Consider the following 7,135-nt stretch of genomic DNA (forward strand, 5'->3'; position numbering starts at 1 on the left):
AATAATAATAATAATAATAATAATAATAATAATAATAATAATAAAACAAAACAAAACAAAAACAAAACAAAAAACAATTCCTCTTCTGAGTTGCTCTGGGTTGCTCAAGAGACTCCAAAACATTACAGGTTACCAATATTGCCCTTGGTTTTTCAACACAGGTAGAAGAACAAAGGTTCCTTATTGTAGAAACACCACACACTTCAGATGTGGGGTCCAGGGGCCCCGAGCTGAGCTGAGCTGTAAGCCTCCTCCCTGGGGAGTAGATTTTATGGTACTGGATGGCACCTTGAAATCTTCCAAAAGAGAGAATCAACCGACAGTCGTGTCCAGAATTGATGCCTACTGGCCACAGCAATGATCAACAGGGCATCATAACCTATATCTTGGCAGTCACCAACAGCTCTCTAATTTGACCTAAGACCCACTCAACAAGAGGAAAATCATACCTGGTAATGGAAACCTAGCTGTAGGCTTAGATTTTTCTCTAAACCTACTTTATTTAGGGTTCTTGAACACTTCAACATTTCTTCTAATTCAATGACTGAAAAAGAAGGCTTATAAGAAAAGGGTTTGGTGGGCCTGTTTAGAAGTAGCTCTTTGGCAGCGATTTCACTCTTCAGTGTCAGGATACCAGCAGTCCAGTCCAATAGCAAACAACAAACATGAATCAGTAGCAGTCCTCTGTCCAGCAGAAACTACAAGCCCCGCCCAGACCCCTCAGCCGAATCAGCATGAGTCAGCAGAATCAACCAGAATACCAAGAGAAGGACTTTGGCACATTTCTCTCTGCAAAGTGAAGACCAGGGAAAACCAAGGAAGACTAGCAAAGTGTTGCAGGAGAGACAAGGGGCCAGACATGGTAAGTCTTGGATAGGACTGTGCATTACTCCCAGTGACACAGGACAATCACGTTTTCTATTGAGAGGTAACTTAGCACAGCAATCACTCATTTTGTGCACGGAATTCAGAGCTTGTCACACTTCTGAGGACACTTCTGTCCATCACAGGAAGTACCCCCTTTCTATTCTACAATCACTCTATTCTTTCTTCATTTTTCCTTTCCTTTTCTCCTTTTCATTCTCTGTCTTTTATTTATTTCTCTATTGATTGGGAGTTTTGTGTTTGTTTTGAAACAGGGTGTCACTCTGTATCCCTAAATGGCCTTGCACTCAGAAACTCAGGCTAGCCACCAACTCAAGGAGATCCTCCTGCACAAATTTGCTTAATGGCAGGATTACATAATCACCTGGTTACATAATGTAAGTTGCCAAGCCAACCTCCCGAGCAGTCACTTTCCGCTGGCACCTGTAACATTGAGGTGCTACCTGTCTTTTTGATCTTTCACAAACACTTCTTTAAAGTTATGATAGACTGAAAGGTTTATATCTTGTCTGCTATGTTTCTTGTGTGACTGCCCCATGACAAATGACAGAGGTCAATGAAGCTATAATTTGTCTTGGTGGTGGTATCTTACAAGTGTGTTTTTGTAAACTGAGGCATGGGGGTGGAGATGAGTCACTGCAGCCATACAATGAGTCAGTCCCTGGAAGAAAAGGATCATGCAGGGCATTGTGCTGAGTCTCCCTACCCTTGTTCTGTGTTGCCACTCACTGTTTAGACTTTCCCTCCTATCAGAGGTCTCCCCGATGGAAACAGCCCAGGGGAGGAAATCCCTGTGTTTGTAGACTCATTTTGGAAAAGAAAGCTTTGTATGTTTGTGTTTGATAACACTGTTATAGTTACTAAACCATGGGCTCATGGTTCTGGAATCCTGTGGAATTCCAATGTGCACTCACAGGCTGCTCTGCTCTGCCTTCTCTTCTGGTCAGACTGCTCTTGGGTAGCAGAAGTTAGTCAGTGACTTCCAGTCTAGTTCACACGGAATTCCAGTATCAGTGGGTGTGGAAGGGTAACATGGAGCTACAGTTTTTTTCCTCCATGTAAACTGTTTTTCAAATGTCCATGTAGACATGCAAGAGGATCAACCAGAGAGAAAAATATCAAAAACTAGGAAAGGGTTGAAACTGGTCACTTCAGCAAAATTCTCTTACTCAGGTCTAAAGTTTGGACTTGATTGTTTCCTTTGTCAACCTTTATGTCATCTCTGACAGATTGTCAACCCCAGGGGAGTAGGTTTTTAGATGGTTATGGCAGATGGACAAATTATAGCTTCATTGACCTCTGCCATCTTCTGCTACATGTGCAGCTAAAGACACGAGCTCAGGGGGTACTGGTTAGTTCATATTGCTGTTCCTCCTGTAGGGCTACAGACCCCTTCAGCTCCTTGGGTACTTAGAACCACTGAGTCTTACTGCTAGTCAAGGATATCCTAAATCTGAATAGAAAGCAAGGAAAATATAAAGTGTAAATTTCAATAGACTATTTTCTTTACAAATTTATTTATTCTATGTGTGTATGGATATACATGCACACCACAACCTGTGTGTGGAGGTGGGAGGACAATCATCAGGAATTGGTTCTCTCCTTCCATCTTTGAACCCCAGGAATTAAATTCAAGTTGAACATCAGCCTTGACAGCAAATACCAACTCCTACTAACAATCTTGATGACCCTCAATGCTTTACTTAGGTAGCTGATTAACTAATTTTCACTCTCTTGTTTGTGTTTCTTGGATGATTTTGCAGTTTTATAAGATAACACAAGATATTTTTACCTCTTGTTCTCATTAGCTCTATTTTCAAGTAGCTCATAGAATGGTCAAACTATATTAACCTCACAGCCAGAGAACAGCTGTGGTAGTTGGAATGAAAATGGCTCCCATAGGTCCATAGGGAGCGATACTAAATGTGACCTTGTTGAAATTGGTGTGGCCTTGTTGGAGAAAGTGTGTTTCCTTCATTTCTTCTCCATGCTAGATATAGAATTCTCAGCTGCTCCTCAAGATGCCACCCTACTACAGTGATGATAATGAACTAAATCTCTGAAAATATAATCCAGGTCCAACTAAATGTTTTCTCTTCTAAGAATTGCCATTGCCACAGTTTGTCTTCAGAGCCACAGAAACCCTAACTAAAACAACAACATAATTATTAAACTTTCATGTCCAAGCAGATTAAGTCCAACTCCCCACCCCATTGAGACAGTCTCACTTTGTAACTCTGATGGCTTGGAACTTGCTATGCAGAGCAGTTGGCCTAAAACTCACAAAGATTTGACTGTTGCTCTCTTCTATGTACTAGGATTAAAGGGTGCATAGAATTGAGAGCTTATAATACATTTGCATACAGCTGTATAGCACAGATAACCCGCCATAAAGAGAATTATAATGAACTATACTGTACCTTACATTTCAAAAGAACAATAAAAGTTCCTCCTTTCACTTTCTCTTAAGAAGCCCATTCCTTGGCTGGAATTAGAGCCTACTTCTTCCAGATTCTGGTGTATACTGAAGAGCAGCTGAGATAACCAGCCTTATGGACTGAACAACTACTGGGTTTTTAAACCTTCCATTAGTAGACAGCCATTGAATTAGATGGACCAAAAACTGTAAGCCATTTTAATAAATCTCCTATATATGTTCTATAAATTCTGTTCCTCTAGAAAACTCTTGAGTACCAAATGTTCAAACATCTGAGTCTATGGGGGAAATTATTATTCAAACCACCACATTTGGCTATACATCAAGTTCAAAACCCAACCTGTCCTAGATGACAAAGACTCTTTCTCAAAAGAAAGAAAAAAGAAGAGAGAAAAGAAAAGGTGTTTTTTTTTCCTGCCTAAAAGACAATGACAATACTATACAAACCATTAAAATGTACATATAAATTTTTTAAAGACTTATATTGATGTTGATGTGTGTGTGTGTGTGTGTGTGTGTGTGTGTGTGTGTGTGTGTAAGTATGCTACTTGTGTGTGAAATGCCAGAAGAGGACATCAGATGTACTGAAGCTCAAGTTATTGATGGTTTTGATCTGTCCATGTGGGTATTAGGAAGCATGAAGGTATCCTGTAAGGATAGCAAGCTATCATTACTACTAAAAGCCATCTATCCAGTCCCTGTACACATAATTTATATAACTAGAAATTTGATGCATTTGTTTGCTCTAGGATTCAGTGCTCCACTATCTCAGAACTTCCCCTTTCTATTTACTGTAAGAACCAGGCAAGTGAATGCCTAGACCATGGGGTATGGCCTCAGATAAATCTACACTATCTGTATGCAACTTGCCAGTTAAATTTGCAGTAGCACTCTCACGCGGACACGCATGCAGGCAAAAATACCAATGTGCATAAAATAAAAATAAAGAAGTTATATAAAAAATAAAAACTATAAATGAAGACAGTTGGGAAGAGGAGTAAGAACCATTCCATGGGATCTGGACCTACTGTGCAACTGAGTTCTTTACCAAACTCCTAAGCACTAGATAATGAGTTAGAAAAGTTCCCCCTTTGCAAAGATAAAGTCAAACCCACCCCATCTTTAAAACTAAGTAGCCAACATCAACAAAAACTCTGAACTGAAAATTGGTGTTCGCCAAGTTCATGACTGTGGCTAAGAAAAGGTCTACATTGGCAAAGCCAGGAAGTTAGGAGATATGATGAGCAACACTGGGAAGGAATGTTTCATCGTGGTACTGAGTGAGAGCGAATAGATTAGGCCTGACTTCTGAAAGAACTTACAAGCATATGAGGTGGTGTGTAAACAACTCTGGTTGCTCAACACCTACAGGAGACTTGGGTATTTAAAGACAGCTGTTTTCTTATAGACCCCAGGACCACCAGCCTAGGGATGGCTCCACTCACAATGGGCTGGTACCTCCCCTAATCAATTACTAATTAAGAAAATGCCATAGAACTGGACCTTTTCTTAAATGAAGTTTCCTCCTTTCAGATGATTCTGGCTTTTGTCAAGCAGACTACCCGGCACAACTCCATCCTTAGGAAAAACAAATGAACTTAGTAGATGCACCTTATCTTGGAAGCCACAATCCCCTTGAAAGTACCATAATAATAAGGGCAGTCCTGTGCTTTTTCCAACTCTGATCTTAGTGTGAATAAGGGGATTCCAGATGGAACATCTTCTGTTCTTGTAAGAGAAGCAGGTTGTGGCTACAGAAGCCTTGAGTTGACAGGAGTGTCTAAAGTCTCTTCCAGTGGCAAAGAGTTACCTTCTGGATATCATCTCAGCTACAGTGTCTCCCAAAATCTTTTCAGAAGGAAGACTGGGAAAATGAACAATGTCCAAAAGACAGAGCCTGGGAAGAACGTACAAAGTTCTTGGTCCAAAGGAATAAAGTCAAATGTGAATTAAGAGATTTCCAGTCTCAGGGCCAAGAAGCTCTACACAATGAACCCACAACAGGGTTTCATAGTCTTCAAGACCTTTTATCCATTCCCTGGTAAAGAAACTGGGCAGAAAAGAATGGTGTCAATAATGTGTCACTTTTCACTCTTAAGCCAACAGAACATAGAACTTTAAAACTGTAGCAGTAGAGATTATAACTATTACCAATTTACTGCACTTGGGTCAAGAGATGGTGTCAGAATAATGGGTCTTTATAAAGCTTGAGATAACTTTGTGTTGTCCAATAAAATACATTCATTCAAAGTACATGATGATTGTGTGCTCTTGTGATCCTAGGACTGGTGAGAACGATTAGGAATTTAATACCATTTGTGACTACCTAGAGATGGGAAGTCAGCCTGGACTACACAAGGTCTTACATGAATGGGAAGTACACTGATAATCCAGTCACTTATAACTGCAGAGGCAGGTTGATCTATGAGTTCAAAGCCAGTCTGGGCTACAGAGTGAGCCCAGGATATCTTAGATTACAGTGTGAGACCAGGTCTCAAAAACAAACAAAAAACTAAAAAGAACCTCAATTAAAATATCAGAAACAGCTGGGCATGGTAGGTAATATATGCCTATAATTCTAAAATTTAAAAAGTTATAGCAGAGTTGTGAGTTTGAGGCCAAATCTAGGATGTACAATAAGACTTCACATTACATACATAAATACATAAATAAAGAAGTCATTTCCCTGGCCATTGATTTTTGTTCTTACATTTTTCACTCAGCATTTTAAACATGGCACTATTGGATAACTTATTTGACTTTTCATTTATTATAATATAGAATTATACATTTTTGAATTTTTTGAAACATGATTTCTCTGTATAGCCCTGGTTGTCATGGAACTCAACTCTGTAGACCAGGTTGGGCTTTAACTCAGAAATTAGCCTACCTCTGCATTTGCTTCCCAAGTGCTCGGGTTAAAGGCATGAGCCATAATGCCTAATAAATGATTCTTTCTTATATACTGATATTTATAGGCCCTCTATATAAATCGTCATAAATGAACTATTTCCTGGTACCTCTTGCAGTTTTCTCGGATTATACCAATGCCATTGTGCATCTTAAACCAGCAGAATAATTTAAGCCAATAAACTAGTATTCATCTAACTTTTATTAGTTCACTTGTGATACAAGATGATTTTTTTAAAAAGTCTTGTCCTTAGGGTTGAAGAGATGACTCAGCAGGTCAAAGCAATGCTCTTGCTGCTACTGCTGCTGCTGTTCCTCCTCCTCCTCCTCCTCCTCCCCCCTCCCCCTTTTCCTCCTCCTTCTCCCCTCCTCTCCCCCCTCCTCCTTCTTCATCTTCTTCTTCTCCTTGAGACAATGTATAACTATGCACCCATGACTGCCCTGAAACTGGCTATAGAGTCCAAACTGACCTCAAACTTGACAGTGATCCTATCTCCTCCAGAGTGTTGGGATTATAGGACTGTACTATGATGCCTGGCTTCAATTTTGTTTTTGAGATGGTTTAACTGTGTAGCCGAGGGTAGAATCAAACCTAATGATCTTCCCACCTCAGCCTCCCCATTTCTGATTTTCCTGGGATTTTCAGATGTTTTCAATACTACTTATACAAATGATTTAGATTACAGATGAGAATATGGCAAATTGGGATAATTCCAGTGGTGTGCTTATTTATTTTTTATTGGTTATTTTATTTATTTACATTTCAAATATTATCTCTGTACTGCCTAATTTTGTGTCAACTTGACACAGGCTGGAGTTATCACAGAGAAAGGAGCTTCATTTGGGGAAATGCCTCCATGAGATCCAACTGTAAGGCATTTTCTCAATTAGTGATCAAGGGGG

At 39.7% G+C, this 7,135-nt stretch overlaps 1 pseudogene; it reads right to left on the reverse strand.

Annotated features, from left to right (window-relative positions):
• Positions 1-6,257, reverse strand: part of LOC110322023 — a 10,914-nt pseudogene extending 4,657 nt beyond the window's left edge.
• Positions 6,258-7,135: the final 878 nt, after the last annotated feature.

This window comes from Mus pahari, chromosome 5 (assembly GCF_900095145.1).
Source record: "Mus pahari chromosome 5, PAHARI_EIJ_v1.1, whole genome shotgun sequence".
NCBI classification, from domain to species: domain Eukaryota; kingdom Metazoa; phylum Chordata; class Mammalia; order Rodentia; family Muridae; genus Mus; species Mus pahari.